The sequence below is a fragment of the Zootoca vivipara genome, chromosome 2, assembly GCF_965207765.1.
Source record: "Zootoca vivipara chromosome 2, rZooViv2.hap1.1, whole genome shotgun sequence".
NCBI classification, from domain to species: Eukaryota; Metazoa; Chordata; class Lepidosauria; order Squamata; family Lacertidae; genus Zootoca; species Zootoca vivipara.
The window spans coordinates 15426756-15447158 of NC_142584.1; the positions used below are offsets into that span (position 1 = coordinate 15426756).

The 20403-nt window shown below is 43.4% G+C and overlaps 1 non-coding gene across 1 annotated transcript; it reads left to right on the top strand.

Annotated features, from left to right (window-relative positions):
• The first annotated feature begins 15098 nt into the window (after nt 1-15098).
• Nucleotides 15099-15182, top strand: TRNASTOP-UCA (transfer RNA opal suppressor (anticodon UCA)). The gene has a single exon. It is a non-coding gene; the product is annotated as a tRNA-Sec (tRNA).
• Nucleotides 15183-20403: the final 5221 nt, after the last annotated feature.

Genomic DNA, 20403 nt, shown 5'->3' on the forward strand with positions numbered 1-20403 from the left:
ATGATTTTGGTATTCAGGGCTCAGAGTAAAATGTCAGGTCTTAACTGTGAACGTGATCAAATTATTCTGTTAACATACAGTCTCCCCCCAAGTATATTTTATCACTTAAAGGAACATGCTTAATATATCCCTGCTCTCTTTTACACATATGCTTATGATGCAAATTAGCACATGAAAAATGTGTTTGCATTAATCACCTCCAATAGTTAAAAATAATCCCTAAGCTCATCAATTTCACACAAAGAGTTATAATTTAAAACAATGCAAACTTATAATGTTCAGTATTCACTCCAATAAAAAGGTAAAGGACCCCTAGGGATGCAGGTGGCACCGTGGGTTAAACCACAGAGCCTAGGGCTTGTCGATCAGAAGGTCAGCAGATCGAATCCCTGCGATGGGGTGAGCTCCCGTTGCTCGGTCTCTGCTCCTGCCAACCTAGCAGTTCGAAAGCAGGAAGTGCAAGTAGATAAATAGGTACTGCTCCAGCGGGAAGGTAAACGGCATTTCCATGTGCTGCTCTGGTTCGCCAGAAGTGGCTTTGTCATGCTGGCCACATGACCTGGAAGCTGTACGCCAGCTCCCTCAGCCAATAACGTGAGATGAGTGCCGCAACCCCAGAGTTGGACACGACTGGACCTAATGGTCAGGGGTCCCTTTACCTTTAAAGGACCCCTGACCGTTAAGTTCAGTCACAAACGACTCTGGGGGTGTAAAGCTCATCTTGCTTTACTGGCTGAGGGAGCTGACATTTGTCTGCAGACAGTTTTTCTGGGTCATGTGGCCAGCATGACTAAGCTACTTCTGGTGAAACCAGAGTAACACATGGAAACGGCCTTTACCTTTCCGCTTGGAGCGGGACCTATTTATCTACTTGCACTTTGACGTGCTTTCGAACTGCTAGGTTGGCAGGAGCAGGGACCAAGCAATCGGAGCTCACTCTGTCGCAGGGATTCGAACTGCCGACCTTCTGATCAGCAAGCCCTAAGCTCAGTGGTTTAGACCACAGCGCCACCTGTGTTCCATTGACTCCATATATATATTGACATATATTGACTCCAATATAGTCATCTAAATAAGTGAAAGTAATTTACCAGCTCACAATTATAATTATTATTGCTGGACTATCCAGTCAAACCTAATTCTGAAATGCTGAATTGCAAACGGTAGAGGAAGCTGCCTTATACAGAGTCAGACCACCGGTCCATCTAGAGCAGTACTGTCTACACTGATTGGTAGCATCTCTCTAGGATTTCAGACAAGGGATATTCCTAGCTGTACCTAGAGACCCCAGAGATGGTACCTGAGACGCTCTACCACCGAGCTGTGTCCCTTACTCAGCGAGAAATAAGTGCACTCCTATTCATGTTGACTATCTGGTTATAATACAGTCCTACCCAGAAGTAGGTCCCATTGGGACAGGTGAAACCATAACTTCCTTGCCTCAAGATTTTGTGAGAAATTTATAGTAGTGTGGTGCCAAGCCTATTTTCCCGTTTCTCAAAAGGTGTCTTCCCCTGAGAAAAGGGCTTTCCACCCTGCTCTTTTTCACAGAGTGCTTTATCAATACAACATGGCTGTGAGTGGTGTGTGTGTGTGTGTGTGTGTGTGTGTGTGTGTGTGTGTGAGTGTATGGGTATGTCTCCCCCCTTTTTCATTAAACATTTCCTCAGTGCTCTGCAGCCTCCAGGGCTGCCCATGTTTCCTGATCAGAAAAAGCTGCATGGAAGCTTTCTCTCTCTACTTGGGCTTTGGCCAAAGAACTGGAAGCCTGGGAGGCTGGCTACCAATGGGCTCAGATCAGCATGCTCACTGATTTTGTGTTTAAGACATGTCCTTACATACATCCTTAAAAGTAAGCAAACTTCACTTAAATAACAACAAACAGCTGTCAGGCATGCAATAGGCAGCCTCCCTGCCTTCCCACACTTTCAGTAAAGCCCAGCCAAGGACATCATGGGGCTTTCAGAAAGGAAGAGCACCCACGGAGGCTGCAGAATGCAAAGTACTGGAGACGTGATTTGTAGCGTTAAAGAAAGGAAAATCAAAACACACCCACCCCAGCCTCTACAAATGTGAGATGAGCACCAAAATGATTTGGAACCTCCACCATGAGAACTTCGTTAAAATGTTCTCTCTCCTCTTCATTCGTTTTTGAATGGCGTTTCTTTTCTTACTAATTGATGGAGAATGATTGGGCTGGGCTGAGGAAACCATGGAAGAGATTTTTTGGCACAGCATCCTAGATGCCCAGCAAACAGGAAGCTCTGGTTTCCTTGGAAAACTGACGTCAGTTAGCCCACAACACACTTTAGTTTGTTGGCTGTTATGAATAGTAGAAAAGGTCCAGAAAGTGCAAAACCTTAGCTGCTGCCACACACACACACACACACACACACACACACACACACACACACAAGCTCTTGCTGAATCCAGTGACAACCTGAGTCTGCCCCTCCCCACTTGATGGAAGATGGCATGATCCCTTAAGGGCAAAATAGATTGTAGGGAAGACCTCTGGAGCCCTTTGTCTTCAGGCAACCCATCATTCTTTCTGCAAATCCATAAACTACGCCATTAACTACAGCATATGAATGGGAGCCAGAAAATTGCAGCCAAATGGCCATATCAAGTGCAGACTCCCACCTCCCCTTTCCCCATTCATTCTGCAGAGTGCAATTTTGCTTTCCGGAGTTATGCTTTCATTACATATTATTTCCTACAAGGAAGGACCAGGCACTGCTATGCACCTGGCCGGCCTAAAGTACAAAAGACAGAACCAAGTGTTATGGCCTTGCAGCAACATTTTCCAACTTGGTGCCCTCCAATTGTTTTGGACCACAGCTTCTATCAGCACCATCCGGCGTGGGAATATGCTCTATGGAAGCAAAAATGTTTCCCTTCAGCATGACTTACTTGGTCGGATGACTTTTTCATGTGGCATAACAGAAGGGAACACATTATTGACTAATGTAGCTCTCTGACGTTGAGCCCAGAATCCATTTCAGATATGTCTCTCATCATGGATGAGCTAGGATTTTTTCCCCCTTGCCTCTTTATATTGGCTGAAGAGTGCTTCTCTCTGTGTCTTTGAAGAATTCCTTGACATTGAGCAACCTACATACAGTCCCTGCAAATGTGGAATTGGTCGGCAGGGCTTATAGATCAGGTGGCATGGCTTCTGGGCAGGTTTCTGTCCTAGTGCTTTGTCTTGTGCAAGTTAAATAAAGAGGATCAAGAGGAAATCACTTGCACTTTATATCAGCTTAAAAAGTCTTTCCAAAACTGCCATTTTCCTAATCAGCTGTGTACGTTTTGTGTTTTGCTGGCTTCAAAGAAATGAGAAAAATCTGTGTACCAATACAGTTTTTCCTTGACACCCACCTCCCAGAGCAGGTCTGCACCTGAGTTTAGTAGATGTGGCTTTTTGTTAGTGTGCTGTGAAATATTACTGTGGCTGGCATGTCAAAACATGGCTCATCCATGGCCGCCTCTGCATTGGAGGAACATCACTCAGAGGTCAAAGTGGAGTTGCGGCAACAATTTGTCACAGCTCACATGTTGGCATTCTGAACTCCGCTCTGACTTCATCCACCCTTGATATGCACCACTTTAGCATTTGCAAATCTGAAACAGTGACATTTCAAATCTAAAACTGTGAAATAATGAAAATACTGAAAGCAGATTCCTCCCTCGCCTCTAATCAATGTTTTCCTGGCAGCTGTACAGTTTCCAGAATTGGTTTGAGCTCAGATCTGATCGGGAGTCAGAATTCAAATTACTTCCATGCTTGCACATGAGTCACATTTATTTGGTGTCCAATCAGTGGCCTAGCAAGGGGGGGGGGCACAGGGGCAGTTGCCCCAGGCACAAAATTGTTAGGGGCGCAACATTTCAACAGCCAGTGCCATCTCAATACAACTTTGTGCTTCCGTTGCTCGGCTCCATTGAAAACGGCTTCCCCCTGCAAACCAGGAAGTGACCTCTCCAGACAATATAAAGACTATTCTTATCTCTGAAGGTGAATGTATATGCATACTCCACCCATTTCCCTCCCTCTAACCCCACTCCATGCAGCCCCGGGAACTGGCAACACATGCTATGCCACTGTGTCCAGTGCTGTTTCAATAAAATCTTCCAGAGGATCCATATACAACATGTTCCCATGTACACTGTAGTGCCACAAAGCTGTGGCCTGTGCCAAATAGCTAACCTTGTTCTCTTTAGGTATTTTTATCACTACTACTTAACCGTTATTTTTATTCTCTCTGAGTTTGGAGTTGGTGGTGTTGGACCTCTGGAGTGCTATTTTTGCTTTGAGGAGACGGAGTGTGTATAACAAAGAATTCCTTCATTCAGCCCTACACTTTCCTGCATTCCGCACTTTTATTTTCCCCAAAGGAGAGCAATATCTTTATGAGCAGAACAACATCTTTATGAGTCTCCTGGAAATAAGCACTAAAAATGTGAAAAGAAATAGCTAAAAACCCTTATCTTTGGTGAGATAATTCAGGGTTAGCAAACCACCAGATCTTCCCAATGTTTATCCAGCAACTGATTAGTTGTGCATGACCCTCTTCTGCTGCCAAGACTCAACACTCTTCCAGATTTCATGTTATCTAATTGATTCTGTCCTGGAAATTTCATGCTATATAATTCTTTCCCAACTTGAATTAAATCAAGCTTCCACTCTGTTAATGCAACATCGTTGGATGCATTGGACAACAAAACATCTTGTGTTGGCACAGTGTGCCTTGTCAATTTGACACTTTAACAAAATGTACCACAGCCGCCGGAAATGAGTAGTCAACTCTTCAACATCCTCGAACACAACAGGAGAACATTCTCAATACTCCATTCAAGCATCTAGAATATTCTGTTTTGATGAGTTTTCCAAAACTTGCTAGGTGCCTTAACCTCCCCTATCACACTGACCTAAGTGGCTTTCTTTCAACATGCTAACTTACTCCTCATACTAGCTACAGGTAGGTAGCCGTGTTGGTCTCCCGTAGTTGAAACGAAATAAAAAATTCCTTCCAGTAGCACCTTAGAGACCAACTAAGTTTGTCATTGGTATGAGCTTTCGTGTGCATGCACACTTCTTCAGATACACTGAAACAGAAGTCACCAGACCCTTATGTATAGTGAGAGGGTGGGGAGGGGTATTACTCAGAAGGGTGGTGGGAATGGGTGATTGGCTGATAGGTGTGTTAAACCTGTTGACAACTGTTAACGACTGCAATTGGTCTTACAGGGAAAAGCGGGGGGGGGGGTAAAGCAAGGAAAAAGCCATCTCACCCCTTGCTTTTTCCTGTAAGTCCAATTGCAGTCATTAACTGTCGTCAACAGGTCAACCTATGAGATATGAGTCTTTTCAACAATTTAGACAGAGATTGAGTTCTTTCCTTGTAAAGATCAGGCATCAATCCTGCCTGTAGAGCTCCCACATTTTCTCCTGACTCCCGCCCAAGATTTCAATTCACTTCAAACATTGGGAGTAAATCTCACTGCGGCAAGAATATCCTGAGGGGACAGATAAATTCAAATGGCAAAGTTGTTTTAGGGTTTTTTGTTCCACGTTTACAATGGAATAATTTTGCTGAGTAAGTCATGGACATCAAGCTTAATTCTTAAAAAAGGACCAGGTTCCCCTTTGTGGAATCGCCTTTCACTTTCAGCTGTAAAAATGCTGTAAGACTAAAACCTCTATTAAGTTAAAGATACCTAAAGATCAAGGTTAGAAGGTCCCAAGGAAAAAGCTCACCTGAGCAGAACCTTTGTGGCTGTCTAGAAAAGTGGTTCCAAGCACTCTGTTGCTCTAAAACACCAAATCCACTTTACCTGTAGCCTCCACTTAAAGAAGGCTCATGAGATCAGACTGTTGGGAGAAATTAAATAGTTAGATAGATAGATAGATAGATAGATAGATAGATAGATAGATATAGATAGATAGATAGATGATAGATAGAGATGATAGATAAGTGATAGATTAGATATATGATTATAATTTTAAATTTGTAAAACCAAATAAAAATTATTTTGTAAAAGAAAGGAAAAGTAAGTAAGTACCCAAGTTGGCCCTTTCCCCTGAATTGTAAACAGGGCAGAGATTGCCAAGCCTTCTCATGATCACTTCCTTTTGGCGTTATTTGCTCAAGGTATCTGCAGTATATTCTGACCTCTTCATTTTTCATGAGAAAGATTAATAATAGGTAGCTTAGCAACAATGGCTATATTGCCATCACATGACAGAGTCTTGGCAGCGGTTAAGGTCAATCTGCAATAAGCGTAGATTGAACGTCGTTAGCACATTTGCCTCTGGAGCTGAGTGCTAGATAGCTTGCCAAAGGTCTTCTCCCCAAAATTAAAAAAAAGAAATAAAAGTTTAATAGTGATATTTAAAAAACTGGATAAGAGGCCACAAGATCCGGACCTTGAATTGCATGGGGGCAACCTAAGCATTTCACAGGTGAAAAGTAAACCTCAAATAATCTTCATACATAGTCCCTTCCGCTGTAGGAGGAGGGAAGATTGTGGGTACCACGAGCCCAAGCACATGCTAGGGGGATGGTTGTCATCCTTCCAGCGCATTGGCAGAGTGGGCTGGAGTCGGATATAGACGGTTAGATCCAATGCCTAAGCCAATACCTCTCTACATCCGTAATCAATAAAGTTGTGGCCTTTTACGCCCATTAACCTTATGCAATGTGTCCTGTGTCTTTATTTATACTGGGAGGGATTGGGGTATCGCCACACAAACAGTAAAACCTCTGCGAACACCCGCCTTCTCTAGCGTCCATCGCGGCAAACGTCTGTGGCAAACCCGGAAGTACCGGAACGGGTTACTTCTGGGTTTGCCGCTCATGCATGCGCAGAAGCGTAAAACCGCTCCGCGCGCTTGCGCAGATGCAGAGCTTTGTCCTGTGTCGTTCTCGGGTTGATCCGGAACGGATCCCCGCCTTAACCTGAGGTTCCACTGTACTGTGATTTTTCAATGCCAACTAAAGCTGCAGACCTTCATTCTTATTCCCAGAGAGTTGAAGCACGTCTCTCAATACTAGTGAATGGGAAACAACAGCAACTGAGTGAAGCTGTACTCAGGTCCTATTTGTGGGCTTCCCTGATATGCTGGACCAAAAGGCCCTTGGTTTAATCCAGCAGAGCTCTTTTTTGGTTCTAAAAATGAACATATGGAGCTATCTTAGACAGAATACATCTAAGAACAAAATTTCCACGCCTTAGTTGTTGCATCCATAGGGATAGAGACCAGCATTCACCTTCTGCGAAGAATGTACATTGGAGCTCAGTGCCTTGGGTAGCTGAAGAGATGTTGAAAGTGTGGGTCCTTTTGGGCATAATATTCAACTTACAGAATGGGAGAAGTTACAGAATTGTGATTTAAAATTTACAGCATACATTGAAAGAAAACTATATGAAAATGATGTACCATTGGTATTTAACTGCCAGTAAACTAGCAAAAATGTATAAAAACAGGGTTAAATATATGTTGGAAAAGGAAGGCACTTTTTATCATATGTGTTGGATGTGTAAGGTAGTAAAATAATTTTGGGAAATGATATATAAAGAATTGAAAAAAAATGTTTAAAATAACTTTTTCTTAAAAACAACAACCCCAAAGCCTTTCTTTTAGGAATTTTAGGTGCCAAAATTGCAAAGCAGAAAAGATTATTTATGTATGCGACCATGGCTGTGCAGATGTTATGGAAAGAAGATAAAGTCCCTACCAGAGAAGAATGGCAGATGAAGTTGATGGATTATGTCAAAATGGCAAAAATGACCAGAAGAATCAGAAACCGGGAAGACCAAAATTTTAATAAGGAATAGGGAAAATTTATAATTTAGCTTAAAAATCATTATAAACAGTTAAAATTGTTAGAAGGATTGGAATAATACTTGTAGTTTAATGGTGAATTTTGGGTATAATGGAGATGTAAAGATTTGGATTGTCATAAAAGATGCAGGAGGAAATTATCAACAATAGGACCCACAAATGAGAGGAGGGAAGTCCAGGAGATTCTTTGGAATCTTGTTTTTATGATGTATGTTGGATATGTGATTGTAAAGCTTTAGAGGTTGCTTGGATATTTAATCTAATTTAACTTAATTATGTGCTTATGTACAGTAGCAGAGAAAGGTGGGGTCAGTGGGGGCGGGCCGACCCGTGTGCCAACCCTGAGGGGGGTGACATTACTTGGGATGCTATTCGGCCAGTAAAGCAACTCCAGAGTCGTCCGCGACTGGACCTAATGGTCAGGGGTCCCTTTACCTTTTTTACCATCTGTATCTCATTTTCATATAATGTTCCTTTATTACATAGCAAGCAGTACATGTAATATCTATTTTCCACAACTAAAAAGACATATTTTTTAAAAAACAACAACAACAATAATAATAGTTTTCCATTGTAAGCTTGATGATACAAGGATGTTATTTACCCAGTAATCTTTTTTAAAATAATAATAATAATTTTTATTTGATTTTACATGCATAAAGTTATAATAATACCAATTACATATCCATATTTAGAGATTTCTCTGAATCTCCAGACTTCCCGCCACCCCCTCCAAGGGTCTTATTGTTAATGTTTCAACTGCATATTATTTTATGAGCCATATTTTCTATATTTTGTCCATAGTGATTGTTACATTACAAGTGTTATGAAAATCCTGCTAATGTTTTCATGTGCTTACAGTGGTCTCCTAAATAAATTATCATTTCCCCCCATTCTTTATTGAAGTTTTTGCCTTCTTGGTTCTTGAGTTTTCCAGTGAGTTTTGCCATCTCGGCATAGTCCATCAGCTTGGTTTGCCATTCCTCTCTGCTGGGGACTTTGTCTTCTTTCCATCTCTGGGCTAGTAGCATCTGTGCGGCTGTTGTCACATACATAAAAAGTCTTTTCTGTTCCTTTGGGATGTTGGTACCTACAATACCTAATAAGAAAGCTTGGGGGGGGGGTATGTGTGTCACCCAGTAATCTTACTGTTGCCCTTACCTTCCAAGTCCCAGACTGCAGAATCCGGGCCCGGCAGCCATGTGACACCGGAAGTTTCATCAACGTAACTTCCGGTGTCGCTTTGCCCTTCTATGGGCACCAAAAATGGCCGCCGCCGGCTTCAAAAGTAGCTTCTATGCATGACCGGAAGTGCGTCGACACAACTTCCAGTGTCGCCCCGCCCATCTATGGGCACCAAAAATGGCCGCCGCCGACACCGGAAGTCGCGTCTACTCACTTCCGGTCATGCGTAGATGCGACTTTTGAAGCCGGCGGCGGCCATTTTTGTGCCCATAGAAGGGCAAATCAGAAAGCTGTAGCTCAGAACATCTTCCTTCCGTGCAGATGGTCCCAGTTTCAATCCTTGGAGAGTCTCTGCCTCTCAGTGAAGACAACATTGAGTTAGATAGACCAGTGGTCTGACTCAGTACAAAGCAGTTTTTTTAAAAGTTCTGTTTCCCACCTTAGATTCAATTCCAGTTCCAGTTTCTTCATTACAGCCTTGCAAATTCCCTGTAAGCTTTCAGATTTCTTTTGTTTACAACAAAGCTTGCAGAAGATTTGAGAAGAATGTGGAAACTGTCCATGCTGGGATCATTTCTTATGAAGCTGAGCACCATTGTCTTGTTCTTTCCTCGAATTCCTGTCGGTTTGTCATATCCACCTTTTCGTCTTTGTTCCCTGTAAGCACAACACTTTACAGACAGCATGTTCACCCTATGGCAAAACAGCAATAATAAAGTATGTCGTGCGATGCTCTTCTGGCGGTGCTTTTCGTCTGTTTTCTTGTTTCTGACAAATATGGTTTTAATCTGCTGGGTAGCTTCTCAGCTGCTTGCTGCCGAGAACGCGTCTGATGGCAGGGATTTGCAAGCAGTGGTCTAGAATGCATTTCCCTTCTGGGACTGTTAAGGTGGGGTTTGCCTCATTTCCAGGCTTCAGAGAAACATGTTGAAAGGTGGAATGGGATAGAGCCATGAAAACATACACCTGGTCTGATTTGTGGCCACAATCTCTGAACAACAGTAATAATAATAATAAGCAACGAGAAGAGAATAACATTGTGCACCAGGCAACTAGGCTGTTTTATTGCTGGCTGGCTGGCAGCTAGCAGGGACTTTAAGTTGGAAGAGCTGGATAAGTCCATTGCATGGATTTTAGAGCAGGGATACCACCAGGCACCTAAAAAGGACACACACATATCAGTTTGCATTTCTTAGTACCAAAAGTATTGATCTGATGTGCAGAGATCTTTCCTGTTCTAATTAATTCAAGAGAGTTCTGGAAGCTTCTCTGCATGTGAAATAAACAAGCAGGAGGTTCATGATGTTTGGTCATGCTGACTATAATAATAGGCCAGAAGGAGCCTGGGTTTCACTTTTCCTTTCTTCCTTCTGGTGCGGTGCTCTGTATACAGCGTTAAGGTTTAGTCTTATTATAAGTTATTGTAAGTTTAAGTTAAGTCTGCTGCAACTGGATTTCTTACTGACAGTGTCAATCCTGAATGTATTGGATTTGTGACTGTTATGCTCATTTGGCTTCAGTAGCAGTAAAGCTCTGCTGGATGAAATATTAATGGCCTCTGATTATTATTATTTTTGGGAATCCTGCAGCATGTTTAAGTTTTGGATCAATATTGAGTAGAATTCCTTGAGAAGGTCATGCCCAAGTTTCTAAACAAACTTCCATGCCCCCCTCTCTCCTCCATTCAGACAAGCAAGCGGCATTGTGGGAGTCAAGGGACGTATTCCAGCCAGGCAAAACATTCTACAAGGGGTGTGTGGCTTGGGGAGTGTCTCTATGGTCACATAGAAAACTAAGAAGGGTCACCTTTGGCCCCTGGTCCTGAAATTCCCTAACCCCACTTAAAATGGAAGCTGACAAATCACAGCCTGCATTAAACAAACAAACAAAAAACCACTCAGGCATGGTAAATCCATGCACAATGTCAGACCCTCCAAGGGTCCCTATTTTCCAGGGACAGTTCTGGATTGCCAGAAGCTGTCACGGTTTCTGATTTGATCCCGGAATGTCCCACATCCACATTTTCATAAGAGAACTGTTGGAGGGTATGGAGTTATGCAACCCCCAAACCAAGGAGATCAATAACTATGCAACCTTTAGAAGACACCTGAAGGCAGCCCTGCTTAGGGAAGTTTTAAAAATGTTTTGTTATGTTTTGTTATGTTTTTATATATTTTGGAAGCTGCCCTGTGTGGCTGGGGCAACCCGGTCAGACAGGCGAGGTATAAATAATAAAGTTGTTGTTGTTGTTGTTGTTGTTGTTAAATAAGACGTCCCTATTTTTATCAGAGAAATGTTGGAGGGTATGCAATGTGAGGCTTTTCTGCTGCAGCTGTGCTCAAGTTGTAACCCTGATGCACATAGGAGCCCCCTTCCCATTTGGGAGGAGTTCAACCAGTAGCTATCCCTGTGGGATAAAGGTAAAAGATAGAGGACTGGACGGTTAAGTCCAGTCTAAGGCGACTATGGGGTTGCAGCGCTCATCTCGCTTTCAGGCCAAAGAGCTGCCGTTTGTCCACAGACAGCTTTCCGGGTCATGTGGCCAGCGTGACTAAATTGTTTCTGGCACAACAGGACACCGCGATGAAAGCCAGAGCGCACAGAAATGCCGTTTACCTTTCCGCCACAGCGGTACCTATTTATCTACTTGCACTGGTGTGCTTCCGGACTGCTAGGGTGGCAGAAGCTGGGACAGAGCAACGGGAGCTCACCCTGTCAGGGGGATTCGAACTGCCAACCTTTCAATCGGCAAGCCCAAGAGACTCAGTGGTTTAGACCACAACGCCACCCACGTATATAGACACCTCCTAACCAGAGTCCTCCGGGTGGCTCAAAAAAAGAAAGCAAAAAACTCCCACCCAAACCCCTATTAACGTACTGTAGGGGTGAGGAACATTTCCGACCTGAGGGCAGCAGTCCCTTCTGGAGGTCACATGCCCATGGATGGCAGAGCTGGGCGATATCTCTTTTCCAATATTGTAATATGCCGCCGGCTAAACTTCGCAATGTGGCGGTTGTGACAGATTGACACGGTTCTGAAATATTTATTCCTACCTGGCTGGGAAAGAGTTAATCTACCTCCAGCCTGACTGACATAAAATTCTGGTGGGGGCGGGGCTGTTCCCAGTTTAAAAGGAGGGAGCAGCAGTTTTGTCAGTTGAGGAGAGGGAGTGGGTAGGGGTGAAGAAGAAAGTTGAGAGGCCAGGATCGTGGGGATCTAGATGAGGTTCAGGAAGGCTCGATGTTAAATGTTTGACAGAGATTATCTACAACCAAAACGTATCTTTATAAACACATGAAGCGTTGAATAAACAACTATGTTCTAAGGTTAATAAAATTCTTCTCTTTTGTGCCAAGAAGTATCGTCATTATTTTTCCAGCAAGGTATCGGGACTCACAGAAGTGATAACTCAATAGAGGACAAAACTTACCTCAGGAAAAGAGGCGGAAGTTTGTGTCTTAGAGTAACACTGAGGAGGCTTAGAAAGATAATCTGGGGTGTCAACAAGTTGCCAGCGTGGAAGGGGCAAACTTTTGCAGTAGAGGGAATCAAGCCAAGAGAGAGACCCTTTACTGGTGGCAGGAGGTTATTCTATCAAACAGCCTAGAGTTTTTCTTTGATACCAGGCCACGTGAGCTGGAAGGAGAGTCTCTTTACTTAGAAACCCACAAGAATAAAGGGGTTTATTTGGGAGGCAGCGGAAGAAGAGTGTGTGTGGCTTCTCCTCTGGATTCCTGTGTCGCATTTTAGTAATAGAGAGGGGGACATTCGTCGCAGCGGTATATTACGAAAGGTGGCAGGGAGGAAGAAGGCAGTTGTGTGACAAAGCTCCCAGAAATCCCAAAATAACTCACACTGACACGATATTTTAGGTTTGGGTTTTTGGCATTATTTTGGCCACAACTTTATTCAAAATACATTTTAATTCTGAGTGTTGGCTTAGGCTTTGGTTAATCCACCTGTCCACTCTAAGGGACAGGACCATTTCCATCTGACCCCCGTTGGGTCAGGACCATTCCATCTGCCCTGGTTGGGCAGGACCAATTCCATCTGACCCCTTTGGGCCAGGACCAGCTCCGACTTACCTAATGGTAGGTAAGTCAAGTAAACACCCCAAGGGATTGGAGGTACTGTTCACAGGCACTCTCTTCCCCCAAGGAGTGTTCCCCAAGGCTCGACTCTGTAATGGGCGCACCATCCTTGCCTATGGCAGGATGAATGGACTAGAGTCCCTGAGCCCCAGGATTCCTTTAACGGAATACTTCTTTAAGGAGCAAGTAAGGAGGGTAGGCATTTTTATGCCATGCCCCTCCTATACCAATTTTTAACCAAAGCCTAATGGCCAACCTAACAAGTTGTGACAATTTGCTTGTCAGTAGGCAAAAACCAAAGTGGCAAAATTCCTACTGGGCCCCTGAATACAGGCGACCCCCGCGAACGGGCAAGCAGTGTCGTCTAAGCCTAAAAGCAGCGGCGGGTGGGCGGGAGATTCGAAGGCTTTTCCGAGAGTGAGGGAAAATGAAAGTAACGTGGGCGTTAAGTAGAAGAGTGCTGTCAATCAAAATCAATGGCACGCCCCATGACTCAGCCTAACTACAGCCCACCCCCTCCCAGATTTCTTTTGAGCTCGTCCTCAACCCCCACTACACTTTATGAGTGTAATGGGCTTTGCCAGCCATGGAGAGGATTGGCGTCACTGTGCTGTCCTGCCTCTTCCTGTCGAGGCCAAGAGGGCCTATTGTTCTATTGAGGTTGTGTCTTCCTGCCCCTTTTCCCTACTGCAAATGTGCTCCAGCTTCCTGAAACTGCTGATTCAGACCTGTCTGTCTGTTTTGCTTCAGGTTTCTAAATGAGCCTGTTGAGCTGAAGGACATGATATTAATGGGCTTTGCTCCACTCCGGCCACCTGGGTGGTTAAAGAGAAATGAATAAGAGAGCGACGTCTGCGTATATATTTAATATATATACACGGCTAAGCAAAGGAAAGAGGGGGAAATATTAAGTACAATAACATGAGATAAATATTTCATTCATATATGAACAGAGAGTTAATTTCTCTCTACTACAAAATCTGTAGTTTATATCAAACTCTTTAAACAAATGCTTTATTGCACACTAAAGGCCAAACTGGGGAGCAGGGAACTTGTCGATTTCTAAATTAACAGCTGCTACTTTTTAATTTTGTTTTCTTCCCTCAGTGTCAGGGTTTGATGCTTTGTCTCAGCAAGTTTTCAAACATATCTAATTGGTGTATGTCATAGCTGCCAAGTTATCCCTTTTTTTAAGGGATTTCCCCTTATGCTGAATAGGCTTCCTCGCGAGAAAAGGGAAAACTTGGCAGCTATGGTGGATGTGTGCCACTTGTATACGTGAGAGAGGTGGTTTGTGTGCATGAATGTTATTTCCAGGGTGAGGCCCTTCGCATAAGACAGTTTACTAGGCCAGCTCAGGGCATTAACTGCTGGCAAATTCAACCAACCATGGCATGAATGCACCCATTCCTACTTTCTCCTGACATTAATCCATCTTGGTTCCTTGACAGTTGACAGTTGGTAGATCAGATGCCACACATAGACCATTTTTTAAGGTGTGACAGGCCGTGGTGGGCATTTGTGGCACACCAGGGCTAGGCTGGGGCAGATGCAAAAAGAAAGGGACTTCTCTACCTTTACTAGTTGCAAAGTAAAGATAAACACTGACACCATATATTTTTGTTAAGGTTTTTGGCATTAAAATTTGGCCACAACTTTTTTATTAAAATACATTCAAAATGTGAATCGAAGCGAGCAGCAAAGAGATAGCACAAACTGCTCCTTCGGCTTAAACATAGCAAGGGCTGTCAATCAACAAATTGCAACAAGCAAAAAACCCCAGCAACAATTAAACCACCAATCAAAGCCCAATATCAGACCCGCCCCCAAAGCCCTGGGTCGTCTTGTTAGCCCTGCCGCAACCCATGTTCTCTCCTATGGAAAGAACCTGCTTTGCAGCGTCACCCATATTTTAACATGTATCATTTTTGCAAATCAGTTTCATTTGTTAAGACACTAAGAAGAAGAAGAAAAATGGATGATCCTCAGTGGTCTGGGATGCAGGCTTCAAACCTGTGGCTGTTTAGCGACAGAGTGGTTCAGTTCCACCTTTCGGGCGCAGAAAACCAAATGTGCAGTGCTCTCAAAAAAATAATAATCTTCTTGCCTTCTCTATTCACAATTAAATGGAAATTTTAAAATGGCTATAACACACCCTCCTTTTGACAGAAACTGTGCAGGCACAATATTTCTCTCCTGAATGGATGAGGTCTACCAAATTAGAGACAAATAAATCCAGGAGCTTATGCTTTGCACCATCAAAGGTGTGTGGTTGTGGTTGTTGTTGTTAAGGAGCTATCAAGAGTTTAGATTTCTTAGCTGGAGTGACCCTTTTTATGACGCAGTGACAAAGCATTGCTGCAAAAACTAAGATGCCGTTTTTAAAAATGCCAGTGTGGTGTAGTGGTTAAGAGCGGTAGACTCGTAATCTGGGGAACCGGGTTCGTGTCTCCACTCCTCCACATGCAGCTGCTGGGTGACCTTGGGCTAGTCACACTTCTCTGAAGTCTCTCAGCCCCACCCACCTCACAGGGTGTTTGTTGTGGGGGAGGAGGGGAAAGGAGATTGTTAGCCGCTTTGAGACTCCTTCGGGTAGTGAGAAAGCGGGATATCAAATCCAAACTCTTCTTCTTCTTCTTCTTCTTCTTCTTCTTCTTCTTCTTCTTCTTCTTCTTCTTCTTCTTCTTCAAAAAATAAATAAATTGCATTTTAATCAATTGTTTTTTTCTTTTACGTTTTATTGAAATTGTAATTTTATTGATGTAAGCCGCCCTGAGCCCGGCTCTCACTGGGGAGGGCGGGGCATAAATAAAAATTTATTATTATTATTATTATTATTATTATTATTAATGAGGCGCAAAGAGCAATTCTTACATTTGTGACAAATTTTGCTACTGCATTACAATCCTGAACTCTGCTATAACATCATTTGTCTCCAATAAAGTGCAGCAGGAGATAGATAGTTGTTGTTTTTTCAAAGGTGGGGGAACCAGGAACAAGAGGGAAACCCTAATCAAAAGTAGCACAAAATCCTGATTAAGCTTTTTTAAATAACAAAGTTTATGTTAACCCCAGCAGGGCAGAAGAAAATCCCAATAGAGTAAATACAACATCATTAGTCTGAACCACTTTTAATTTCTGCTTGGGATTTTCTGGCAGAGTGGTGTGGTTAATTAAATTGATTTCACATTTTTTATCTCCTGTTACTAATAAAAGGCTTTCAGGAGGAGAAGTGCTGCTGTGTTCCTGACCTGTTTACCTTTAAAAGAGAAAAACCTACTAAAGAGGTACATTTTATGCTGACCACACTTGACTTAACAATAAGCCGTTTCACAGTAAATCCCGCCTTTTCACATAGATTTCCGCCATGTGGAATGTCTTTAAAATCATATTTACATTTGATCAAGGGACAGCTAGTGAAATATATACTACTTACACTTAAGAATGCAAAAAATGGCCGAAAGAGTCAAATGGTCTCAAATGCCTGGGCATCTACCAATCGCTGGGAGCAATGAGAGCTACGTTTCCATAGTTATCTGCATCATTGTGCATCAATGTGCCACCACATTGAAGACCTCAGTCTCTATCTGTGGGAAATTAGCGGTCAAATATCTAACAATTAGTAAGTCTAGGGCAGGGGTAGGAAACCTAAGGCCCGTGGGCTGGATGCGGCCCAATCACCTTTTCAATCCGGCCCATGGATGGTCCGGGAATCAGCATGTTTTAACATGAGTAGAATGTGTCCTTTTATTTAAAATGCATCTCTGGATTATTTGTGGGGCCTGTCTAGTGTTTTTACATGAGTAGAATGTGTGCTTTTATTTAAAATGCATCTCTGGGTTATTTGTGGGGCCTAGGAATTCATTCATCCCCCCCCCAAAAAATAGTCCGGCCCACCACATGGTCTGAGGGACGATGGACCAGCCCATGGCTGGAAAAGGTTGCCGACCCTTGGTCTAGGGAAAAGCAACCACAAGCTTTATTTCTAGATTTGCAAGTGTCCCTATATTCTAGGGACAGTCCCGGATTTACAGAAGCCATCCAGGTTTCTGATTTGTTCCCAGAATGTCCCGCTTTTCCTTAGGACATCCCTATTTTCATCGGAGAAATGCTGAAGGATATGCAATAGTTTGCTGCAGCCTCTCTCTCCCTCATATTTCTTCTTCACCATGTCTTAGATGCAGATGGATGTCTGCCTGTGCCGACCCCGAGAGCAGACTCCATTTTTGTAATCAACTACATGCCTTTTGTTGTCTTTGTCCATGGAGTTTTCTTGGCAGGGATACTGGAGTGGCTTGCCAGTTCCTTCTCCAGGTGGATCACGTTTAGTCAAAACTCTCCACTATGACCTGTCCATCTTGGGTGGCCCTGCATGGCATAGCTCATAGCTTCTCTGAGTTATTCAAGCCCCTTCGCCACGACAAGGTATTGAATTATGGTGCTGGAGGAGACTCTTGAGAGTCCCATGGACTGCAAGAAGATCAAACCTATCCATTCTGAAGGAAATCATCCCTGCGTGCTCACTGGAAGGACAGATTGTGAAGCTGAGGCTCCAATACTTTGGCCACCTCATGAGAAGAGAAGACTCCCTGGAAAAGACCCTGATGTTGGGAAATATTGAGGGCACTAGGAGAAGGGGACAGAGGACGAGATGGTTGGACAGTGTTCTTGAAGCTATGAACATGAGTTTGACCAAACTGCGGGAGGCAGTGCAAGACAGGAGTGCCTGGCGTGCTCTGGTCCATGGGGTCACAAAGAGTCGGACACGACTAAACAACAACACATGCCTTTTGAAACCTAGAAGTATTTTAGCTGCGTAGGTTTGCTGCTATCTTTGCTGCGATCCGATGCAAGACTGTTATGTAAGTAAACATATTCACAGAATCATAGAATTGTAGAGTTGGAAGGGACCCCCAGTAGGTTGGTGGAACCTTCAGAGTAGATTTTTTTGGGGGTGTAAGATGAATAGAAAGGAAGTCCCAGTGGAGAATCAGAGTTCCACTTCCACAGAATTAGATGCAGCCCATTGCTTTGACTGATTTATGTAAACTTTTGTGACTGAAAATGTAATATAAAGGCTTTAAACAAATAAATACCGCCTTGAGAGAAGCTAGAAACAGTCTAACGGAGACTGGCAGGCTGCTTAAGAAATCCTGGGCTGAGCAATTGAAGGGAGTAACGTTTTGTGTGAATTCACAAGACCCTGGATGAAACAGAACCCTTCTAGTGGTGGTGGAGAGTCATGTCTCCAGTTTGAGTGACAGGCCTTATTTAGTCCGACCAAATCCCACACTGGTCAGGACTTTACATTCTTTTAAGAGCTCTGAGGCAAAGGGTAAGAACTGCTACACCAAACCAGTCCAGTGATTGATGGTGGCAGACACAGAGGTTGATGGACTCTGACTCCTAGCGAGCATTTATCACTGCACAAAAAAAGAGAGCCAGCAACAAATAAAGCGAGGAGCGAACACCCAGTTTGGAACACTGCGATTCTCGGGACTGAAGCCATCAGGACTGCACAGCACACAAGTGTCATGAATTACTGGAGCGAGTGTGGCATTTGAGGAATAGAGATAAAGGGCTCGTTCGTGTTTTCAAAAAATAAAATAAAAATTAGCCTGCATTTATTTGCTCAAGGGAGAAAAATGCCACATGCTGCAACACTGAATTGTCAAATGTGAAAAATTTAATGCTTCCGGCTTCACAAACACGCAGCAGTCTAAAGGAAATGTCAGAGCATTTTCACAGTGTTGTTTGCATGGGGGTGAGAAAGAAACAATCACCGTTCTGTATTCACACCAGTTCTCCACGGGCTGATTCATACTTTTATAGTCATGTTTACCCTGGTGCTTCCTACGAGGGATACATAAAGTGTCAAAAGGAAACATGAGTATTTGGATGCTTGCGGACATGCTCGAGAAAGCTGCAAGTGGCCCCAGCTCTCTGGCAGATGTCTACTGGGTGTCTGGAGCAATGCATCTTCATTTTGCCCAGCACTGCCCACTGTTAGAACCTGCAAGCACCACTTTCCATTGTCATGTGCGAGCCTGTCAATCTTCGCCGGTGACACCATGGGCATTTGGCAGAAACTGAAGCTCGAAACAGATAACTCAGAATATTTCAGAAATCTTGAGGGGGTGGGTGGGGAGCAAACATTCCTTTTAATAAAACTAGTGACATTTTTCGAGAGCCATAGGGGAACATATTGTGAAACTATTCAATTGACTTTTTGTCAGGTGTTTACTAGTGGGACGCAGGTGGCGCTGTGGTCTAAACCATTGAGCCTCTTGGGCTTGCTGATCAGAAGGTTGGTGGTTCGAATCCCCGCGATGGTGGTGAGCTGTTGTTCTGTCCCAGCTTCTGCCAATCTAGCAGTTCGAAAGCACACCAGTGAAAGTAAATAAATAGCTACTGCTGCGGTGGGAAGGTAAACAGCTTTCCCATGCATTCTGGTTTCTGTCACGGTGTCCCATTGCGCCAGAAGCGGTTTAGTCATGCTGGCCACATGACCCAGAAAGCTGTCTGTGGACAAACGCCGGCTCCCTTGGCCTGAATAATAATAATAATAATAATAATAATAATAATAATAATAATAATAATAATAATTTATTTATATCCCGCCCATCTGTTTGAGCGGTTTGTCCAAATCCCAAATACAGGAAGGTGTATTTGTACCAAAGCACAGTTCCTCCCAGGTGACACCCCTCCAAAGTTATCTGGGGGGGGTGTTAACCCCTTCCATGTAATCTAAGACAGACAGCCAATTGATAGAGAAAATATAAACAATACCATGCATTGCCAGAAGAAGGGGGAGAGCTGGAATTTGCTTATTGAGAGCTGTAGTTTCCAATCCAGGGCAAGAATCTCACCAAACATTCTCTGATCACAGACCCTCCAAATGTCCCTATTTTCCAGAGACAGTCTCATATTTACAGAAGCTGTCCCCGTTTCTGATTTGATCCTGGAATGTCCTGCTTTTCCTTAGGACGTCCCTATTTGCATCAAAGAAATGTTGGAGGGTATGGATTTATCAGATTCCAGAGCCATCTGAAGGCAGTCCTGAATAGAGAATGTTGAAATGTTTAATGGTGTTTTTATATGTTGGAAATTGCCCGGAGTGGTTGGGACAACCCAGTCAGATGGGTGGGGTATGAAAAGTAAAATTTTCATCATCATCATTTTGGAATAGGGCATCCCTATTTTCATCGGAGAAATGTTGGAGGGTATTTAGTTATCTGACCCCGGAGCCATCTGAAGGCGGTCCTGTATAGAGAAGA